At 57.5% G+C, this 22,829-nt stretch overlaps 1 long non-coding RNA gene across 1 annotated transcript; it reads right to left on the minus strand.

Moving 5' to 3' along the window:
- Window positions 1–20,999: 20,999 nt before the first annotated feature.
- LOC142058347 (uncharacterized) lies at window positions 21,000–22,347 on the minus strand. Its single transcript, XR_012660925.1, has 3 exons — window positions 21,829–22,347; window positions 21,351–21,422; window positions 21,000–21,268 (listed from the first exon to the last, which is right to left on the minus strand). It is a non-coding gene; the product is annotated as an uncharacterized LOC142058347 (long non-coding RNA).
- Between the last annotated feature and the right edge of the window lie 482 nt (window positions 22,348–22,829).

Consider the following 22,829-nt stretch of genomic DNA (forward strand, 5'->3'; position numbering starts at 1 on the left):
TTGGGCTCGCTGACCCGGAGAGCTCGCACGCACAGAGAGGGAGCCCGCGCTGAAGCACTGGAGGGCAAAACCATCATCCAGGCTTCTGGAGGAGAAGCGTTAAAACCCTCTCCCCCTCAACACTTTTACACCTTGATGGCAATAATAACTGCGATCTAAGCCAAGGCCTCGGAACTAAGAGCGGGCCCAGCCTCCCTTAAGTTGAAAAAGCCACGTGCTTACTGTTGTACCCCACCCAAAGTGCCTGATCTGCACCAGCGAAGGGCCTTGGTTGTCAGTGTGTGGTTTGCTTTGGTGTCCTGTGAACAGTGGCCGCAGCCTGGGCGGCACAGCTGAACTCTTACGAATGCCTCAGGCAGCCTTTCAACGTGCTGTTCAAGCAGTGGGGGTGGTCACCACTTTCTTTCTGCCGAGGCAGTAAAGGCCTGGCTCAGGGAGCTGCTTAACAGCAGGCTCACAGCCAGGTGTGGAGATATTTTGCAGCACCCCTAATTGGTGATGGCCTGTCAATTAGGGCCCATCAAGGGCCCATTAATTAGTGAGGACCTTTGTTTTGCCTCCAGTGCATTTGCTTGTCAGACTTGTGTCCCTGGAGGTGCTCTTGATGGCTCCCCCTTTTCCTGGGTATGCCATCTGAGGAGGTCCGCTGTGGCCAGATGATCCCGCTGCAACAATCGTTCCCTCAGCCCACGGACCCTTACCGGTCCGTGCGACTGGCCAGGTTGGACTCCCGTCACTGCCTCCCGCACCGTGTGTGGGTCAGGTTGGTGTTGCTGGCCATGGCCGTGGGCTGCCCCAGCCCCTCGGGGCCCTGCCACTGGCCAGAGGAGCCCTGTGCCTGGCTCCTGCCTGCCGACACAGTGGGCATCCGCGGCTGCGCCCGGCTGCGGAGCTCAGCTGGTGCTGGTGCCTCGCGGGGTTTGCTGTTTGTACCACTGGAGACTTGTGCGCCAGCTCTGTCCCTCTTTATTTGTAGAGAAACGGCTGATCCCTGAAGTTGTTGGTGGGGGTTCTGTCAGCGCACCACCAAGCCCTCCCCTGGCGGGGCTGCCTTCAGCCCCTGCTGGGGGGCCGGACCATCGGGCTCGGGGGGCAGGGGGGCCGTGGGGAGGGCGGGCGTGCCGGTTTCCCATGCACAAGTGGCGGCCGCTGGTGTTGGGTCCAGCTCTCAGGGGTGCTGGGCCGGTGGGTCCGGCTCTGCGGGCGCGAGGGGTATCTGCTGGTTTCCCGGCGGGCTTCTGAAGCTGCAGAGGCATGCCTGTGGAGAGAGGAGGCTGCTGAGGCCCTCGGCTGCAGATGGGGCACAGGGACTCTCCAATCCACAGCACGGCCTGCAGCTGGCAAGGCTCCCCAGCACGGGCTGAGCTGCCGGCACACCTTGGCCGAGGTGGACACCTGCACCTCATGGCCCCGGCAAGCAGGGGCATTCCTCGGGGCAGCTTTGCTGGTCAGGAGCGGGCGCTAGTGCACGTCTTGCTTTCTAGGGCAAGCTCGCCCCTGCTGTTTCTCATCCCTGACCTTGCTTTGCCTATGCCTGGTGCTCCTGGGGCTGCTTTTGTCCAGGCAGGGTCAGTTTGAGCTGACACTGGCACCAGTGAGAGCGGCTCTCGAGACAAAGGCCCAGGAGTCAAGATGCCAATTAAAGGATCTGACAGCAGCAGAAACCTCAGCAGAGTTTTTTGGCCAACCCCTAACTAACCAAGCACTCCACAGCAGCCTGACTAGGAATGCTTCGTGGCTACGACGAGCAGCCATGGAAGGAAGCAGTCGTGGGGGGGAAATCAATGACTCACTGTCTTCTATTTCTCCGCCGTCGGATCATGATATAGCACAACGCTATTGCAAGTGGCACGGAAATCACAACTGCTGCTGTGCCTATCATACAGCGTCTTCGCACATCTTGTGGACAGAAAAAACTTGCGGTGCTCTGGGGGTTGGAAACACTTGGGACTGTCTCGCCAACCATACCTGGAGGAGCAATTTGGGACGTTAGCCTGTGCTGTGCACCACAGGTAAGCCCATGGCACATTTGATATGGCCAGGAAGGTCTGTTTCCCCCAAGTGCTGGTGCCTGGAGGCACATTCCCACCCTTTAGGACAGGCTGTCCCACCGACCAAAACTCAGGTGGCCGTCAGGAGAGCATGGCGGGAGAGCGCAGCTGCTTGAGCAGTCACTCAGACAAAAGCTATCCCTGCAGCAGGGAGTGGCACCCGCAACCCTCCCTGCCTCCCTGCGGGCCAGCCCCCACACCCCGTGGGGACCAAGTCAGGCCTTCTGAAGAGACCCTTGAGCCTTGCTCTCCCCTTCTGCCTTTTCTCCAGCATGGGCACCACCTGCTGCCGCTCCCAGGTTTTGGGACATGTCTCCTGCTTAGGGACCCCAGCAAGACTGCTCAGTACCTGAGTCTGTGCGGAAAAATTCATATACGCTGCCATGGTGGTCTCCTCCTGCCTTTGACAGCCCTGGCAAAAAGCAGAGATGACAGGTAAAGCCTCGGCACGGCTCAGGCACAGCAGGTGCAGGAGGACGGGGAGGTTCCCTCTGAGGCCCTGCCCAGTCGGGGAGTCAGGGCATTGCTCTGGACCTCAGCTCACGGGAGGGATCCCGCTCTGTCCTGCTCTTGTGCCTTGGGCCTCTAGGGACTCACGGCAAGCGCTGGGATGCAGCCACAGCGGGAGGTATGTTTGTGCAAGAGTCACGTTCCCCACCATCTGCGGAACGTGTTCCCGATGCCTCGAACCCAAAACCCTTTCAGCTTTGGCTGCTGCTGTGTCGTGCCAGAGCCGGCACTGGGGGAGGAGCCTGCTGACACATAGCGATCCCAATGGGTGACACCGCCTGACCACGGGACGGCAATTACCTGGCATGCCGTTGGCTTGCATCGCCTCTGTTTCTTCAGCAGAGGCTGGCAGGGAGCCACTGCTTCCTTCCAAAAACGCCTCCTTCTGCACAGCCTCTCGGTCTGTCCCTTGAGAAAGCAAGCGGGATGGTTGGATTAGTTGGAACCCTTCCCATCAGGGAGGTGGCATCTTTAGCAGGCAGTGCTTCTCAAAGACATGGGTAATAAGGTTTAGACAAATTGCCGGGACTCTTGGGGCTGCGCCTAGTAACTAGTCCAAACAACAGCCAGGCCTGACCTGCTGGGAGACCAGGAAATTGCACGCGATCTCCTGGTTCGCATTGCACGTAGTGTGTTTTTGGGAAACAGTAAGGTGATGCTAAATGCCTTCCTTCAAAGAGGATGGGAAGAAGCTGCAGCCAGGCCAGCCGGGGAAACAGGCCTTCTGAGCAGGGCTGCTCCTATGCAAGGCCCTCCTGCCCCTCCCTGTAGGCCCCAGCAATGGTCACATTCGTCCCATCCCAGCTATCAGTCTGCAGATGGGAAATCGAGCACAAGGCAGAAAGCCCGCTGAGTCAGCATCTCCGCCCGACCTCCAGCACTAGGAAAGGGCAAGAAGCACTGCTTGGGACCTCGCCCGTGCCTGGAACCGGCTCTCAGTGGGCAAGCAGCGCTGCGCGTGAGCTGAGCACAAGTGCAGCACGCGCCAGGCCCTCCAATCTGCCTGCGACATCTGCACAAGCCGCCTCTGAGCCGTACTGGGCAAGCTGGGACTGCAGCTGCCTCTGGCACTCGGCCTGAAGCACAACAGGCAGCAAAGGCTCTGCACCATCTCTGTGGCTCACCAGAACCTGCAAGGCGTGAAACCTAGCGTCACTGCAGCGAGGCCGATTGATCCCTTCCCGCTGTGCAGGCTACAGTGTGCCCAGACGTGTATGTAAAACCTCCGGTTGTCGTGTCTCACGGCTAAGGCAGAGTGAAAGACACCCACCGTGTCCTCTCTCCAGTTCTTCCAGCATTTGCCTTAGGGCATGTGATGGCTGCGGGGACTTTTTCCCTCCTTCAGCTTGGTACCTGGCTGTTGGAGGACCTTCAGGGAAAGCCTTTGGTGCAATTTCACAGGAATAAATTACAGACAACCAGTGCTTAGCCTGCAAGGTCAGCGGAGACGGACCACTCACCCCTGCGATGCCAGCCGCGCTGTAGCACAGCATCCAGCCAAGGAGCTGCAAAAGTCCTCCCTACGGGCACGTCTGTAACTAAGCACCCAGAGAAGCCTCCGTCACCTGTTGTCTGCGCATCATTGGCCACGAAAGGAGCAGCTTGCATTTCACATGGCAAGAAGATTAAAAGGTGAATGCTCCCTCCTCCCACTGACTTACCTGTGGGATTGCTCTCAGGCTCGGGGACAGGAAGAGGCCAAGAGGTCGGGAAGCTCTCGATTTTGAGAGGACCTTCAGGAAAATGGCACGTGAATAAGCTCTTGCCACAGTGTCAATGTTAATTCTTTCAAGGAAAGGGACACCGAGACCTTACCTCCAGGATGCCCCAAGGGCTCCAAACCAACATCCAGCCGAGAAGCTGGATAACCGTCGCCACGACCCTCACCTAGAAGCAAGCACAGAAGAGTAATGTTTCCATTGCATGTTGGGACCCACTTCTGCCTTCGTGAACTGCAGGCACTGGAAGGGGGTCAGGTAACGAGGTGGTAGCCAGACATAGGTGGGGAGTGCCAAAGCTGCAGAGGGCCCGGGGACGCCTTGGCTGGCTCCTTGCAGCTCTTCAGACACTCTTTGCAGGCCATGTGCAACACTCGTTGAGGAGCAGCCGGACCAACATACGGCCCCCTTTGGGGCTTTCTTTTCGGGAGAGCGCGCTCTCACACACACACACACAAACACACAGAGAGGTGACCCTCGCTAAAGCTCTGGAGGGAAAAAAACCCATCACCCACACTTCTTGGGGAGAAGAGCCCGCTGGCCTGTGAAAGGCTGCACCAGCGCTGCCTGCTTACCTGCTCCCAGTGCTTGCCACGGAGCAGCCTGGGTAACCCAGGCATGCAGGGCCACCAGGAGGAGGATGAGGAGGAGGTGGTGGGTGGTGGCCATGGCCCTGCCACTGCCACAGCCGCTGCTGTCGCTGCTGCTGCCGCTGGTGTCGCTGCTGTCGCTGCCGCTGCTGCCGCTGCTGCTGCTGCAGATGGGTCCGGGGGCTGAGCGGTCAGTATTTATAGCCAGCACAGCACTGTGGGGCTCTGTGATGTCACAGCCTCGTTGTGACCTCACGGCCTGGCTGAGCCTGTGTGGGGATCGTCCTCAGGGTGCTCTTGGAGAGCCGCTGGAGCACAGCCAGGGGAGCTGCCCTCTTTGGGAGGGGAGCACCTCCCGTCGGGCAGCTCTGTCCAAGGGCTGGGACACAGGCCAAGCCGGGGCTGAGCCCACGACTCTGCTCTGTTTTCTGGGCACTGTCACAGGGGCAGCGAGGAGTTCACAGTCCCCCAGAACAACCAGAAACCACAGCCAAGGGCTTTCTGACCTCCTTGGGGACTGTCAGCAACAGCTCGTGAGGCTGAAGAGTGAGCGATTTCAGTCTCAAGACAAGCGCAAGATCCCCTTCCGTCGGCAGCTTCCAGGCTGGAGCCCAGTTTGGTGCCTTGGGGGACCCCAGGGCTAATGAGTCACTTTTGTTTTCCACCAAAGATGAAGCCTTGACTTTTCCATTCCTTCTTCATGTGAAATTTAAGGGAGTACCTTCTGTCAGGCTCCTCAAAGGGCAAAGTCAATCCCTGAAACAGAGGAGTATTCTCTCCAATTATTTGACATGCAAAAGGGAACCCAGGAGAGCACAGGGTGGGCATATGCCACCTGACCAACCTAGTGGCCTTCTATGATGGAGTGACTACATCAGCGGACAAAGGAAGAGCTACAGATGTCATCTAGCTGGACTTCCAAAAGGCCTTTGACACGGTCCCCCGTATCATCCTTCTTTCTAGATTGGAGAGCTATGGATCTGATGGATGGACTGTTTGGTGGATAAGGAATTGGCTGGATGGTCTCATCCAGAGGGTCATGGTCAATGGCTCAGTGTCCAGATGGAGATCAGGGACGAGTGGTGTCCCTCAGGGTTCTGTACTGGGACGAGTACTGTTTAACATCTTCATCAATGCAATGGTATAGACAGCAGGATCGAGTGCCCCCTCGGCACGTTTGCAGACGACAGCAAGCTGAGTGGTGCGGCTGACACGCCTGAGGGATGGGGTGCTATCCAGAGGGAGCTGGGCAAGCTTGAGAAGTGGGCGCATGGGAATGTCACGCAGTTCAACAAGGCCAAGTGCAGGGTCCTGCACCTGGGTTGGGGCAAGCCCCAATATCAGTAGAGCCTGGGGGATGAAGGGATTGAGAGCAGCCCTGTGGAAAAGGACTTGGGGGTACTGGTGGATGAAAAGCTGCACAGGAGCCGGCAATGAGCACTCGCAGCCCAGAAAGCCAACGTTATCTGGGCTGCATCAAAAGAAGGGTGGCCAGCGGGTCGAGGGAGGCGATTCTTCCCCTCTACTCCGCTCTGGTGAGACCCCACCTGCAGTACTGTGTCCAGCTCTGGAGCCCTCAGCACAAGAAAGACATGGACCTGTTGGAGCGGGTCCAGAGGAGGGCCACAAAAGTGACCGGAGGGCTAGAACACCTCTCCTATGAAGAAAGGCTGAGGGAGTTGGGTTGTTCAGCCCAACCGAAGAGAAGGCTACAGGTAGACCTCCTTGCGGCCTCTCGATACTTACAGGGGACTTGTAAGAAAGATGGGGAGAGAGTTTTTAGCAGGGCCTGTTGCAACAGGGCAAGGGGTAGTGGTTTTAAACTAAAAGAGGGTAGATTCAGAGTGGATATAAGGAAGACATTTTTTACGCTGAGGGTGGTGAAACACTGGCACAGGTTGCCCTGGGAAGTGGTAGCTGTCCCATCCCTGGAAACATTGATGGTCAGGTTGGACGGGGCTCTGAGCAACCTGATGTAGTTGCAGATGGCCCTGCTCATTGCAGGGGGAGGTTGGGCTAGATGGCCTTTACAGGTCCCTCGCAACCCAAACCATTTTGTGATGCTATGATTCAGGGTGCTGGGAGCATTGACTGTGAAAACTGAGTCAATCTGAATGCGAAATATCTGTTAGGCTAAGCCAAATGGCTTTTGCCTCTGAAAGCGTGTGGCAGAGGAAAAAGTATTGCTCTGAGCTGTTTCAGGTGGAGTGGAGCAGAACTTGCATTAACTTTAGTGCCTGAGAGTGCCTGAGAGTGCCTGAGAGTGCCTGAGAGTGCCTGAGAGTGCCTGGTCCCTCCACTACCACAAATTAAACCAAAATGAAAGACTTGCCTGCTTATGCCCAACTCGTCATGTTCTCCTAGCAGGCTGACTAGCTGACTGTTGGGACTACCTTCTCCACGGGCTTTGGTCAAGCCCTGGCCTGCTGGGGAGTTTTTTTTTATCCTCTGTTCTTTAGCCCTCCAGAAGGAAAATGGAAATAACCTGAGAAAGAGTGTGCCAGCTCCCAGTGAGGGCTGGAGTGTCCTGCCCCAAGCAAGTAACCCTGGAAAGTCATCATGTGGTCCTGAACAGACACTGGCATCCTTTTAACTATAGGTTGGTGTTGTGTTACGTGCTAAGGCAACGTTTTCTCAGTGGAGGCTGTCCTTTGCTAAGTGTCCTTACGTGCCATCGATAGTTGGGCTCCCGTGTCAAGGAGGAGTGTTGTCAAGAAGCAATCCCTAATGGCAGCCATCAGCTCAGGCCTGGGAGCCTGAGTGGTAGGGGCAGTGGCCCTGCGGATCAAGCTCTGAGCCCAGCTCCCTGCATGGTGGCAGGCTCGGTTCAGTGCTGATGGATTTGGGGTCACACCCCTAACATCCGCTGGCTCCCACATTGTACGGTGTCACTCCATCTCTCAACACAGACCCTGGAGGACCATTATGAGGAATTTGTGAAGGAAACCTGACCATTTGCCATAAAACGGGAGTTGGCAGCCTTTTTAAGGGACTGGGAGGGAGCCCTTTGTCTAACCACATCTTCTGCCAGCTCTCGTGCTCAGTGTTGACTGAGGGTGCTGGCCAATTTCCCCTTTCTGCTCTTGTCTTTTGCACAGAGGCAGGCCGTGTCTTTCCTATTACACTGACTTTAGCTGCAGTTCTCCCCTGGTGTTTATCCCGCAGGGTGTATGGTGGTAATAAAAAGCATAGGAAAGACACAGACCTGCTGGAGCGGGTGCAGAGCAGGGCCACAAAGACGATGATGAGGGGGTTGGAGCCAGGTGGCAGTAGCTCAGGTGTCTAAAGGTAGGTCACCTGCATGCTATCAACGAGTCTGTGACAAATGGGGGAAAGAAAGACCGCAGTCCTGCTGTCCTCTCAACAGGAGGGTGGCATCAAACCCAAAGTCGGCCTAGCCTAGGGTCCCTTGCCAGTGGGCAAAGCCCAGGGTGGCACGTTGGAGCAAGGCCAGCACGTGATACTTCCCCTGTGTGCTCTCCCGTGCCCCTGTGACCTACAGCACCAATTTGGTGAGCAGCGGAGGAGCCTGGTGACCTCTTGGTTGGCTCCTGGCAGCTCTCCAGACACTCTTTCCAGGCCACGTGCAACAGCTGTCGAGGAGCGGACGGACCAACGTACGGCCCCTTGGGCTCGCTGACCCGGAGAGCTCGCACGCACAGAGAGGGAGCCCGCGCTGAAGCACTGGAGGGCAAAACCATCATCCAGGCTTCTGGAGGAGAAGCGTTAAAACCCTCTCCCCCTCAACACTTTTACACCTTGATGGCAATAATAACTGCGATCTAAGCCAAGGCCTCGGAACTAAGAGCGGGCCCAGCCTCCCTTAAGTTGAAAAAGCCACGTGCTTACTGTTGTACCCCGCCCAAAGTGCCTGATCTGCACCAGCGAAGGGCCTTGGTTGTCAGTGTGTGGTTTGCTTTGGTGTCCTGTGAACAGTGGCCGCAGCCTGGGCGGCACAGCTGAACTCTTACGAATGCCTCAGGCAGCCTTTCAACGCGCTGTTCAAGCAGTGGGGGTGGTCACCACTTTCTTTCTGCCGAGGCAGTAAAGGCCTGGCTCAGGGAGCTGCTTAACAGCAGGCTCACAGCCAGGTGTGGAGATATTTTGCAGCACCCCTAATTGGTGATGGCCTGTCAATTAGGGCCCATCAAGGGCCCATTAATTAGTGAGGACCTTTGTTTTGCCTCCAGTGCATTTGCTTGTCAGACTTGTGTCCCTGGAGGTGCTCTTGATGGCTCCCCCTTTTCCTGGGTATGCCATCTGAGGAGGTCCGCTGTGGCCAGATGATCCCGCTGCAACAATCGTTCCCTCAGCCCACGGACCCTTACCGGTCCGTGCGACTGGCCAGGTTGGACTCCCGTCACTGCCTCCCGCACCGTGTGTGGGTCAGGTTGGTGTTGCTGGCCATGGCCGTGGGCTGCCCCAGCCCCTCGGGGCCCCGCCACTGGCCAGAGGGGAGCCCTGTGCCTGGCTCCTGCCTGCCGACACAGTGGGCATCCGCGGCTGCGCCCAGCTGCGGAGCTCAGCTGGTGCTGGTGCCTCGTGGGGTTTGCTGTTTGTACCACTGGAGACTTGTGCGCCAGCTCTGTCCCTCTTTATTTGTAGAGAAACGGCTGATCCCTGAAGCTGTTGGTGGGGGTTCTGTCAGCGCACCCCCAAGCCCTCCCCTGGCGGGGCTGCCTTCAGCCCCTGCTGGGGGGCCGGACCATCGGGCTCGGGGGGCGGGGGGGCCGTGGGGAGGGCGGGCGTGCCGGTTTCCCATGCACAAGTGGCGGCCGCTGGTGTTGGGTCCAGCTCTCAGGGGTGCTGGGCCGGTGGGTCCGGCTCTGCGGGCGCGAGGGGTATCTGCTGGTTTCCCGGCGGGCTTCTGAAGCTGCAGAGGCATGCCTGTGGAGAGAGGAGGCTGCTGAGGCCCTCAGCTGCAGATGGGGCACAGGGACTCTCCAATCCACAGCACGGCCTGCAGCTGGCAAGGCTCCCCAGCACGGGCTGAGCTGCCGGCACACCTTGGCCGAGGTGGACACCTGCACCTCATAGCCCCGGCAAGCAGGGGCATTCCTCGGGGCAGCTTTGCTGGTCAGGAGCGGGCGCTAGTGCACGTCTTGCTTTCTAGGGCAAGCTCGCCCCTGCTGTTTCTCATCCCTGACCTTGCTTTGCCTATGCCTGGTGCTCCTGGGGCTGCTTTTGTCCAGGCAGGGTCAGTTTGAGCTGACACTGGCACCAGTGAGAGCGGCTCTCGAGACAAAGGCCCAGGAGTCAAGATGCCAATTAAAGGATCTGACAGCAGCAGAAACCTCAGCAGAGTTTTTTGGCCAACCCCTAACTAACCAAGCACTCCACAGCAGCCTGACTAGGAATGCTTCGTGGCTACGACGAGCAGCCATGGAAGGAAGCAGTCGTGGGGGGGAAATCAATGACTCACTGTCTTCTATTTCTCCGCCGTCGGATCATGATATAGCACAACGCTATTGCAAGTGGCACGGAAATCACAACTGCTGCTGTGCCTATCATACAGCGTCTTCGCACATCTTGTGGACAGAAAAAACTTGCGGTGCTCTGGGGGTTGGAAACACTTGGGACTGTCTCGCCAACCATACCTGGAGGAGCAATTTGGGACGTTAGCCTGTGCTGTGCACCACAGGTAAGCCCATGGCACATTTGATATGGCCAGGAAGGCCTGTTTCCCCCAAGTGCTGGTGCCTGGAGGCACATTCCCACCCTTTAGGACAGGCTGTCCCACCGACCAAAACTCAGGTGGCCGTCAGGAGAGCATGGCGGGGGAGCGCAGCTGCTTGAGCAGTCACTCAGACAAAAGCTATCCCTGCAGCAGGGAGTGGCACCCGCAACCCTCCCTGCCTCCCTGCGGGCCAGCCCCCACACCCCGTGGGGACCAAGTCAGGCCTTCTGAAGAGACCCTTGAGCCTTGCTCTCCCCTTCTGCCTTTTCTCCAGCATGGGCACCACCTGCTGCCGCTCCCAGGTTTTGGGACATGTCTCCTGCTTAGGGACCCCAGCAAGACTGCTCAGTACCTGAGTCTGTGCGGAAAAATTCATATACGCTGCCATGGTGGTCTCCTCCTGCCTTTGACAGCCCTGGCAAAAAGCAGAGATGACAGGTAAAGCCTCGGCACGGCTCAGGCACAGCAGGTGCAGGAGGACGGGGAGGTTCCCTCTGAGGCCCTGCCCAGTCGGGGAGTCAGGGCATTGCTCTGGACCTCAGCTCACGGGAGGGATCCCGCTCTGTCCTGCTCTTGTGCCTTGGGCCTCTAGGGACTCACGGCAAGCGCTGGGATGCAGCCACAGCGGGAGGTATGTTTGTGCAAGAGTCACGTTCCCCACCATCTGCGGAACGTGTTCCCGATGCCTCGAACCCAAAACCCTTTCAGCTTTGGCTGCTGCTGTGTCGTGCCAGAGCCGGCACTGGGGGAGGAGCCTGCTGACACATAGCGATCCCAATGGGTGACACCGCCTGACCACGGGATGGCAATTACCTGGCATGCCGTTGGCTTGCATCGCCTCTGTTTCTTCAGCAGAGGCTGGCAGGGAGCCACTGCTTCCTTCCAAAAACGCCTCCTTCTGCACAGCCTCTCGGTCTGTCCCTTGAGAAAGCAAGCGGGATGGTTGGATTAGTTGGAACCCTTCCCATCAGGGAGGTGGCATCTTTAGCAGGCAGTGCTTCTCAAAGACATGGGTAATAAGGTTTAGACAAATTGCCGGGACTCTTGGGGCTGCGCCTAGTAACTAGTCCAAACAACAGCCAGGCCTGACCTGCTGGGAGACCAGGAAATTGCACGCGATCTCCTGGTTCGCATTGCACGTAGTGTGTTTTTGGGAAACAGTAAGGTGATGCTAAATGCCTTCCTTCAAAGAGGATGGGAAGAAGCTGCAGCCAGGCCAGCCGGGGAAACAGGCCTTCTGAGCAGGGCTGCTCCTATGCAAGGCCCTCCTGCCCCTCCCTGTAAGCCCCAGCAATGGTCACATTCGTCCCATCCCAGCTATCGGTCTGCAGATGGGAAATCGAGCACAAGGCAGAAAGCCCGCTGAGTCAGCATCTCCGCCCGACCTCCAGCACTAGGAAAGGGCAAGAAGCACTGCTTGGGACCTCGCCCGTGCCTGGAACCGGCTCTCAGTGGGCAAGCAGCGCTGCGCGTGAGCTGAGCACAAGTGCAGCACGCGCCAGGCCCTCCAATCTGCCTGCGACATCTGCACAAGCCGCCTCTGAGCCGTACTGGGCAAGCTGGGACTGCAGCTGCCTCTGGCACTCGGCCTGAAGCACAACAGGCAGCAAAGGCTCTGCACCATCTCTGTGGCTCACCAGAACCTGCAAGGCGTGAAACCTAGCGTCACTGCAGCGAGGCCGATTGATCCCTTCCCGCTGTGCAGGCTACAGTGTGCCCAGACGTGTATGTAAAACCTCCGGTTGTCGTGTCTCACGGCTAAGGCAGAGCGAAAGACACCCACCGTGTCCTCTCTCCAGTTCTTCCAGCATTTGCCTTAGGGCATGTGATGGCTGCGGGGACTTTTTCCCTCCTTCAGCTTGGTACCTGGCTGTTGGAGGACCTTCAGGGAAAGCCTTTGGTGCAATTTCACAGGAATAAATTACAGACAACCAGTGCTTAGCCTGCAAGGTCAGCGGAGACGGACCACTCACCCCTGCGATGCCAGCCGCGCTGTAGCACAGCATCCAGCCAAGGAGCTGCAAAAGTCCTCCCTACGGGCACGTCTGTAACTAAGCACCCAGAGAAGCCTCCGTCACCTGTTGTCTGCGCATCATTGGCCACGAAAGGAGCAGCTTGCATTTCACATGGCAAGAAGATTAAAAGGTGAATGCTCCCTCCTCCCACTGACTTACCTGTGGGATTGCTCTCAGGCTCGGGGACAGGAAGAGGCCAAGAGGTCGGGAAGCTCTCGATTTTGAGAGGACCTTCAGGAAAATGGCACGTGAATAAGCTCTTGCCACAGTGTCAATGTTAATTCTTTCAAGGAAAGGGACACCGAGACCTTACCTCCAGGATGCCCCAAGGGCTCCAAACCAACATCCAGCCGAGAAGCTGGATAACCGTTGCCACGACCCTCACCTAGAAGCAAGCACAGAAGAGTAATGTTTCCATTGCATGTTGGGATCCACTTCTGCCTTCGTGAACTGCAGGCACTGGAAGGGGGTCAGGTAACGAGGTGGTAGCCAGACATAGGTGGGGAGTGCCAAAGCTGCAGAGGGCCCGGGGACGCCTTGGCTGGCTCCTTGCAGCTCTTCAGACACTCTTTGCAGGCCATGTGCAACACTCGTTGAGGAGCAGCCGGACCAACATACGGCCCCCTTTGGGGCTTTCTTTTCGGGAGAGCGCGCTCTCACACACACACACACAAACACACAGAGAGGTGACCCTCGCTAAAGCTCTGGAGGGAAAAAAACCCATCACCCACGCTTCCTGGGGAGAAGAGCCCGCTGGCCTGTGAAAGGCTGCACCAGCGCTGCCTGCTTACCTGCTCCCAGTGCTTGCCACGGAGCAGCCTGGGTAACCCAGGCATGCAGGGCCACCAGGAGGAGGATGAGGAGGAGGTGGTGGGTGGTGGCCATGGCCCTGCCACTGCCACAGCCGCTGCTGTCGCTGCTGCTGCCGCTGGTGTCGCTGCTGTCGCTGCCGCTGCTGCCGCTGCTGCTACTGCAGATGGGTCCGGGGGCTGAGCGGTCAGTATTTATAGCCAGCACAGCACTGTGGGGCTCTGTGATGTCACAGCCTCGTTGTGACCTCACGGCCTGGCTGAGCCTGTGTGGGGATCGTCCTCAGGGTGCTCTTGGAGAGCCGCTGGAGCACAGCCAGGGGAGCTGCCCTCTTTGGGAGGGGAGCACCTCCCGTCGGGCAGCTCTGTCCAAGGGCTGGGACACAGGCCAAGCCGGGGCTGAGCCCACGACTCTGCTCTGTTTTCTGGGCACTGTCACAGGGGCAGCGAGGAGTTCACAGTCCCCCAGAACAACCAGAAACCACAGCCAAGGGCTTTCTGACCTCCTTGGGGACTGTCAGCAACAGCTCGTGAGGCTGAAGAGTGAGCGATTTCAGTCTCAAGACAAGCGCAAGATCCCCTTCCGTCGGCAGCTTCCAGGCTGGAGCCCAGTTTGGTGCCTTGGGGGACCCCAGGGCTAATGAGTCACTTTTGTTTTCCACCAAAGATGAAGCCTTGACTTTTCCATTCCTTCTTCATGTGAAATTTAAGGGAGTACCTTCTGTCAGGCTCCTCAAAGGGCAAAGTCAATCCCTGAAACAGAGGAGTATTCTCTCCAATTATTTGACATGCAAAAGGGAACCCAGGAGAGCACAGGGTGGGTATATGCCACCTGACCAACCTAGTGGCCTTCTATGATGGAGTGACTACATCAGCGGACAAGGGAAGAGCTACAGATGTCATCTAGCTGGACTTCCAAAAGGCCTTTGACACGGTCCCCCGTATCATCCTTCTTTCTAGATTGGAGAGCTATGGATCTGATGGATGGACTGTTTGGTGGATAAGGAATTGGCTGGATGGTCTCATCCAGAGGGTCATGGTCAATGGCTCAGTGTCCAGATGGAGATCAGGGACGAGTGGTGTCCCTCAGGGTTCTGTACTGGGACGAGTACTGTTTAACATCTTCATCAATGCAATGGTATAGACAGCAGGATCGAGTGCCCCCTCGGCACGTTTGCAGACGACAGCAAGCTGAGTGGTGCGGCTGACACGCCTGAGGGATGGGGTGCCATCCAGAGGGAGCTGGGCAAGCTTGAGAAGTGGGCGCATGGGAATGTCACGCAGTTCAACAAGGCCAAGTGCAGGGTCCTGCACCTGGGTTGGGGCAAGCCCCAATATCAGTAGAGCCTGGGGGATGAAGGGATTGAGAGCAGCCCTGTGGAAAAGGACTTGGGGGTACTGGTGGATGAAAAGCTGCACAGGAGCCGGCAATGAGCACTCGCAGCCCAGAAAGCCAATGTTATCTGGGCTGCATCAAAAGAAGGGTGGCCAGCGGGTCGAGGGAGGCGATTCTGCCCCTCTACTCCGCTCTGGTGAGACCCCACCTGCAGTACTGTGTCCAGCTCTGGAGCCCTCAGCACAAGAAAGACATGGACCTGTTGGAGCGGGTCCAGAGGAGGGCCACAAAAGTGACCGGAGGGCTGGAACACCTCTCCTATGAAGAAAGGCTGAGGGAGTTGGGTTGTTCAGCCCAACCAAAGAGAAGGCTACAGGTAGACCTCCTTGCGGCCTCTCGATACTTACAGGGGACTTGTAAGAAAGATGGGGAGAGAGTTTTTAGCAGGGCCTGTTGCAACAGGGCAAGGGGTAGTGGTTTTAAACTAAAAGAGGGTAGATTCAGAGTGGATATAAGGAAGACATTTTTTACGCTGAGGGTGGTGAAACACTGGCACAGGTTGCCCTGGGAAGTGGTAGCTGTCCCATCCCTGGAAACATTGATGGTCAGGTTGGACGGGGCTCTGAGCAACCTGATGTAGTTGCAGATGGCCCTGCTCATTGCAGGGGGAGGTTGGGCTAGATGGCCTTTACAGGTCCCTCGCAACCCAAACCATTTTGTGATGCTATGATTCAGGGTGCTGGGAGCATTGACTGTGAAAACTGAGTCAATCTGAATGCGAAATATCTGTTAGGCTAAGCCAAATGGCTTTTGCCTCTGAAAGCGTGTGGCAGAGGAAAAAGTATTGCTCTGAGCTGTTTCAGGTGGAGTGGAGCAGAACTTGCATTAACTTTAGTGCCTGAGAGTGCCTGAGAGTGCCTGAGAGTGCCTGGTCCCTCCGCTACCACAAATTAAACCAAAATGAAAGACTTGCCTGCTTATGCCCAACTCGTCATGTTCTCCTAGCAGGCTGACTAGCTGACTGTTGGGACTACCTTCTCCACGGGCTTTGGTCAAGCCCTGGCCTGCTGGGGAGTTTTTTTTTATCCTCTGTTCTTTAGCCCTCCAGAAGGAAAATGGAAATAACCTGAGAAAGAGTGTGCCAGCTCCCAGTGAGGGCTGGAGTGTCCTGCCCCAAGCAAGTAACCCTGGAAAGTCATCATGTGGTCCTGAACAGACACTGGCATCCTTTTAACTATAGGTTGGTGTTGTGTTACGTGCTAAGGCAACGTTTTCTCAGTGGAGGCTGTCCTTTGCTAAGTGTCCTTACGTGCCATCGATAGTTGGGCTCCCGTGTCAAGGAGGAGTGTTGTCAAGAAGCAATCCCTAATGGCAGCCATCAGCTCAGGCCTGGGAGCCTGAGTGGTAGGGGCAGTGGCCCTGCGGATCAAGCTCTGAGCCCAGCTCCCTGCATGGTGGCAGGCTCGGTTCAGTGCTGATGGATTTGGGGTCACACCCCTAACATCCGCTGGCTCCCACATTGTACGGTGTCACTCCATCTCTCAACACAGACCCTGGAGGACCATTATGAGGAATTTGTGAAGGAAACCTGACCATTTGCCATAAAACGGGAGTTGGCAGCCTTTTTAAGGGACTGGGAGGGAGCCCTTTGTCTAACCACATCTTCTGCCAGCTCTCGTGCTCAGTGTTGACTGAGGGTGCTGGCCAATTTCCCCTTTCTGCTCTTGTCTTTTGCACAGAGGCAGGCCGTGTCTTTCCTATTACACTGACTTTAGCTGCAGTTCTCCCCTGGTGTTTATCCCGCAGGGTGTATGGTGGTAATAAAAAGCATAGGAAAGACACAGACCTGCTGGAGCGGGTGCAGAGCAGGGCCACAAAGACGATGATGAGGGGGTTGGAGCCAGGTGGCAGTAGCTCAGGTGTCTAAAGGTAGGTCACCTGCATGCTATCAACGAGTCTGTGACAAATGGGGGAAAGAAAGACCGCAGTCCTGCTGTCCTCTCAACAGGAGGGTGGCATCAAACCCAAAGTCGGCCTAGCCTAGGGTCCCTTGCCAGTGGGCAAAGCCCAGGGTGGCACGTTGGAGCAAGGCCAGCACGTGATACTTCCCCTGTGTGCTCTCCCGTGCCCCTGTGACCTACAGCACCAATTTGGTGAGCAGCGGAGGAGCCTGGTGACCTCTTGGTTGGCTCCTGGCAGCTCTCCAGACACTCTTTCCAGGCCACGTGCAACAGCTGTCGAGGAGCGGACGGACCAACGTACGGCCCCTTGGGCTCGCTGACCCGGAGAGCTCGCACGCACAGAGAGGGAGCCCGCGCTGAAGCACTGGAGGGCAAAACCATCATCCAGGCTTCTGGAGGAGAAGCGTTAAAACCCTCTCCCCCTCAACACTTTTACACCTTGATGGCAATAATAACTGCGATCTAAGCCAAGGCCTCAGAACTAAGAGCGGGCCCAGCCTCCCTTAAGTTGAAAAAGCCACGTGCTTACTGTTGTACCCCGCCCAAAGTGCCTGATCTGCACCAGCGAAGGGCCTTGGTTGTCAGTGTGTGGTTTGCTTTGGTGTCCTGTGAACAGTGGCCGCAGCCTGGGCGGCACAGCTGAACTCTTACGAATGCCTCAGGCAGCCTTTCAACGCGCTGTTCAAGCAGTGGGGGTGGTCACCACTTTCTTTCTGCCGAGGCAGTAAAGGCCTGGCTCAGGGAGCTGCTTAACAGCAGGCTCACAGCCAGGTGTGGAGATATTTTGCAGCACCCCTAATTGGTGATGGCCTGTCAATTAGGGCCCATCAAGGGCCCATTAATTAGTGAGGACCTTTGTTTTGCCTCCAGTGCATTTGCTTGTCAGACTTGTGTCCCTGGAGGTGCTCTTGATGGCTCCCCCTTTTCCTGGGTATGCCATCTGAGGAGGTCCGCTGTGGCCAGACGATCCCGCTGCAACAATCGTTCCCTCAGCCCACGGACCCTTACCGGTCCGTGCGACTGGCCAGGTTGGACTCCCGTCACTGCCTCCCGCACCGTGTGTGGGTCAGGTTGGTGTTGCTGGCCATGGCCGTGGGCTGCCCCAGCCCCTCGGGGCCCCGCCACTGGCCAGAGGAGCCCCGTGCCTGGCTCCTGCCTGCCGACACAGTGGGCATCCGCGGCTGCGCCCGGCTGCGGAGCTCAGCTGGTGCTGGTGCCTCGTGGGGTTTGCTGTTTGTACCACTGGAGACTTGTGCGCCAGCTCTGTCCCTCTTTATTTGTAGAGAAACGGCTGATCCCTGAAGCTGTTGGTGGGGGTTCTGTCAGCGCACCCCCAAGCCCTCCCCTGGCGGGGCTGCCTTCAGCCCCTGCTGGGGGGCCGGACCATCGGGCTCGGGGGGCGGGGGGGCCGTGGGGAGGGCGGGCGTGCCGGTTTCCCATGCACAAGTGGCGGCCGCTGGTGTTGGGTCCAGCTCTCAGGGGTGCTGGGCCGGTGGGTCCGGCTCTGCGGGCGCGAGGGGTATCTGCTGGTTTCCCGGCGGGCTTCTGAAGCTGCAGAGGCATGCCTGTGGAGAGAGGAGGCTGCTGAGGCCCTCAGCTGCAGATGGGGCACAGGGACTCTCCAATCCACAGCACGGCCTGCAGCTGGCAAGGCTCCCCAGCACGGGCTGAGCTGCCGGCACACCTTGGCCGAGGTGGACACCTGCACCTCATAGCCCCGGCAAGCAGGGGCATTCCTCGGGGCAGCTTTGCTGGTCAGGAGCGGGCGCTAGTGCACGTCTTGCTTTCTAGGGCAAGCTCGCCCCTGCTGTTTCTCATCCCTGACCTTGCTTTGCCTATGCCTGGTGCTCCTGGGGCTGCTTTTGTCCAGGCAGGGTCAGTTTGAGCTGACACTGGCACCAGTGAGAGCGGCTCTCGAGACAAAGGCCCAGGAGTCAAGATGCCAATTAAAGGATCTGACAGCAGCAGAAACCTCAGCAGAGTTTTTTGGCCAACCCCTAACTAACCAAGCACTCCACAGCAGCCTGACTAGGAATGCTTCGTGGCTACGACGAGCAGCCATGGAAGGAAGCAGTCGTGGGGGGGAAATCAATGACTCACTGTCTTCTATTTCTCCGCCGTCGGATCATGATATAGCACAACGCTATTGCAAGTGGCACGGAAATCACAACTGCTGCTGTGCCTATCATACAGCGTCTTCGCACATCTTGTGGACAGAAAAAACTTGCGGTGCTCTGGGGGTTGGAAACACTTGGGACTGTCTCGCCAACCATACCTGGAGGAGCAATTTGGGACGTTAGCCTGTGCTGTGCACCACAGGTAAGCCCATGGCACATTTGATATGGCCAGGAAGGCCTGTTTCCCCCAAGTGCTGGTGCCTGGAGGCACATTCCCACCCTTTAGGACAGGCTGTCCCACCGACCAAAACTCAGGTGGCCGTCAGGAGAGCATGGCGGGGGAGCGCAGCTGCTTGAGCAGTCACTCAGACAAAAGCTATCCCTGCAGCAGGGAGTGGCACCCGCAACCCTCCCTGCCTCCCTGCGGGCCAGCCCCCACACCCCGTGGGGACCAAGTCAGGCCTTCTGAAGAGACCCTTGAGCCTTGCTCTCCCCTTCTGCCTTTTCTCCAGCATGGGCACCACCTGCTGCCGCTCCCAGGTTTTGGGACATGTCTCCTGCTTAGGGACCCCAGCAAGACTGCTCAGTACCTGAGTCTGTGCGGAAAAATTCATATACGCTGCCATGGTGGTCTCCTCCTGCCTTTGACAGCCCTGGCAAAAAGCAGAGATGACAGGTAAAGCCTCGGCACGGCTCAGGCACAGCAGGTGCAGGAGGACGGGGAGGTTCCCTCTGAGGCCCTGCCCAGTCGGGGAGTCAGGGCATTGCTCTGGACCTCAGCTCACGGGAGGGATCCCGCTCTGTCCTGCTCTTGTGCCTTGGGCCTCTAGGGACTCACGGCAAGCGCTGGGATGCAGCCACAGCGGGAGGTATGTTTGTGCAAGAGTCACGTTCCCCACCATCTGCGGAACGTGTTCCCGATGCCTCGAACCCAAAACCCTTTCAGCTTTGGCTGCTGCTGTGTCGTGCCAGAGCCGGCACTGGGGGAGGAGCCTGCTGACACATAGCGATCCCAATGGGTGACACCGCCTGACCACGGGACGGCAATTACCTGGCATGCCGTTGGCTTGCATCGCCTCTGTTTCTTCAGCAGAGGCTGGCAGGGAGCCACTGCTTCCTTCCAAAAACGCCTCCTTCTGCACAGCCTCTCGGTCTGTCCCTTGAGAAAGCAAGCGGGATGGTTGGATTAGTTGGAACCCTTCCCATCAGGGAGGTGGCATCTTTAGCAGGCAGTGCTTCTCAAAGACATGGGTAATAAGGTTTAGACAAATTGCCGGGACTCTTGGGGCTGCGCCTAGTAACTAGTCCAAACAACAGCCAGGCCTGACCTGCTGGGAGACCAGGAAATTGCACGCGATCTCCTGGTTCGCATTGCACGTAGTGTGTTTTTGGGAAACAGTAAGGTGATGCTAAATGCCTTCCTTCAAAGAGGATGGGAAGAAGCTGCAGCCAGGCCAGCCGGGGAAACAGGCCTTCTGAGCAGGGCTGCTCCTATGCAAGGCCCTCCTGCCCCTCCCTGTAGGCCCCAGCAATGGTCACATTCGTCCCATCCCAGCTATCGGTCTGCAGATGGGAAATCGAGCACAAGGCAGAAAGCCCGCTGAGTCAGCATCTCCGCCCGACCTCCAGCACTAGGAAAGGGCAAGAAGCACTGCTTGGGACCTCGCCCGTGCCTGGAACCGGCTCTCAGTGGGCAAGCAGCGCTGCGCGTGAGCTGAGCACAAGTGCAGCACGCGCCAGGCCCTCCAATCTGCCTGCGACATCTGCACAAGCCGCCTCTGAGCCGTACTGGGCAAGCTGGGACTGCAGCTGCCTCTGGCACTCGGCCTGAAGCACAACAGGCAGCAAAGGCTCTGCACCATCTCTGTGGCTCACCAGAACCTGCAAGGCGTGAAACCTAGCGTCACTGCAGCGAGGCCGATTGATCCCTTCCCGCTGTGCAGGCTACAGTGTGCCCAGACGTGTATGTAAAACCTCCGGTTGTCGTGTCTCACGGCTAAGGCAGAGCGAAAGACACCCACCGTGTCCTCTCTCCAGTTCTTCCAGCATTTGCCTTAGGGCATGTGATGGCTGCGGGGACTTTTTCCCTCCTTCAGCTTGGTACCTGGCTGTTGGAGGACCTTCAGGGAAAGCATTTGGTGCAATTTCACAGGAATAAATTACAGACAACCAGTGCTTAGCCTGCAAGGTCAGCGGAGACGGACCACTCACCCCTGCGATGCCAGCCGCGCTGTAGCACAGCATCCAGCCAAGGAGCTGCAAAAGTCCTCCCTACGGGCACGTCTGTAACTAAGCACCCAGAGAAGCCTCCGTCACCTGTTGTCTGCGCATCATTGGCCACGAAAGGAGCAGCTTGCATTTCACATGGCAAGAAGATTAAAAGGTGAATGCTCCCTCCTCCCACTGACTTACCTGTGGGATTGCTCTCAGGCTCGGGGACAGGAAGAGGCCAAGAGGTCGGGAAGCTCTCGATTTTGAGAGGACCTTCAGGAAAATGGCACGTGAATAAGCTCTTGCCACAGTGTCAATGTTAATTCTTTCAAGGAAAGGGACACCGAGACCTTACCTCCAGGATGCCCCAAGGGCTCCAAACCAACATCCAGCCGAGAAGCTGGATAACCGTTGCCACGACCCTCACCTAGAAGCAAGCACAGAAGAGTAACGTTTCCATTGCATGTTGGGATCCACTTCTGCCTTCGTGAACTGCAGGCACTGGAAGGGGGTCAGGTAACGAGGTGGTAGCCAGACATAGGTGGGGAGTGCCAAAGCTGCAGAGGGCCCGGGGACGCCTTGGCTGGCTCCTTGCAGCTCTTCAGACACTCTTTGCAGGCCATGTGCAACACTCGTTGAGGAGCAGCTGGACCAACATACGGCCCCCTTTGGGGCTTTCTTTTCGGGAGAGCGTGCTCTCACACACACACACACAAACACACAGAGAGGTGACCCTCGCTAAAGCTCTGGAGGGAAAAAAACCCATCACCCACGCTTCCTGGGGAGAAGAGCCCGCTGGCCTGTGAAAGGCTGCACCAGCGCTGCCTGCTTACCTGCTCCCAGTGCTTGCCACGGAGCAGCCTGGGTAACCCTGGCATGCAGGGCCACCAGGAGGAGGATGAGGAGGAGGTGGTGGGTGGTGGCCATGGCCCTGCCACTGCCACAGCCGCTGCTGTCGCTGCTGCCGCCGCTGGTGTCGCTGCTGTCGCTGCCGCTGCTGCCGCTGCTGCTGCTGCAGATGGGTCCGGGGGCTGAGCGGTCAGTATTTATAGCCAGCACAGCACTGTGGGGCTCTGTGATGTCACAGCCTCGTTGTGACCTCACGGCCTGGCTGAGCCTGTGTGGGGATCGTCCTCAGGGTGCTCTTGGAGAGCCGCTGGAGCACAGCCAGGGGAGCTGCCCTCTTTGGGAGGGGAGCACCGCCCGTCGGGCAGCTCAGTCCAAGGGCTGGGACACAGGCCAAGCCGGGGCTGAGCCCACGACTCTGCTCTGTTTTCTGGGCACTGTCACAGGGGCAGCGAGGAGTTCACAGTCCCCCAGAACAACCAGAAACCACAGCCAAGGGCTTTCTGACCTCCTTGGGGACTGTCAGCAACAGCTCGTGAGGCTGAAGAGTGAGCGATTTCAGTCTCAAGACAAGCGCAAGATCCCCTTCCGTCGGCAGCTTCCAGGCTGGAGCCCAGTTTGGTGCCTTGGGGGACCCCAGGGCTAATGAGTCACTTTTGTTTTCCACCAAAGATGAAGCCTTGACTTTTCCATTCCTTCTTCATGTGAAATTTAAGGGAGTACCTTCTGTCAGGCTCCTCAAAGGGCAAAGTCAATCCCTGAAACAGAGGAGTATTCTCTCCAATTATTTGACATGCAAAAGGGAACCCAGGAGAGCACAGGGTGGGTATATGCCACCTGACCAACCTAGTGGCCTTCTATGATGGAGTGACTACATCAGCGGACAAGGGAAGAGCTACAGATGTCATCTAGCTGGACTTCCAAAAGGCCTTTGACACGGTCCCCCGTATCATCCTTCTTTCTAGATTGGAGAGCTATGGATCTGATG

This window comes from Phalacrocorax aristotelis, chromosome 6 (assembly GCF_949628215.1).
Source record: "Phalacrocorax aristotelis chromosome 6, bGulAri2.1, whole genome shotgun sequence".
In the NCBI taxonomy this organism is placed as follows: domain Eukaryota; kingdom Metazoa; phylum Chordata; class Aves; order Suliformes; family Phalacrocoracidae; genus Phalacrocorax; species Phalacrocorax aristotelis.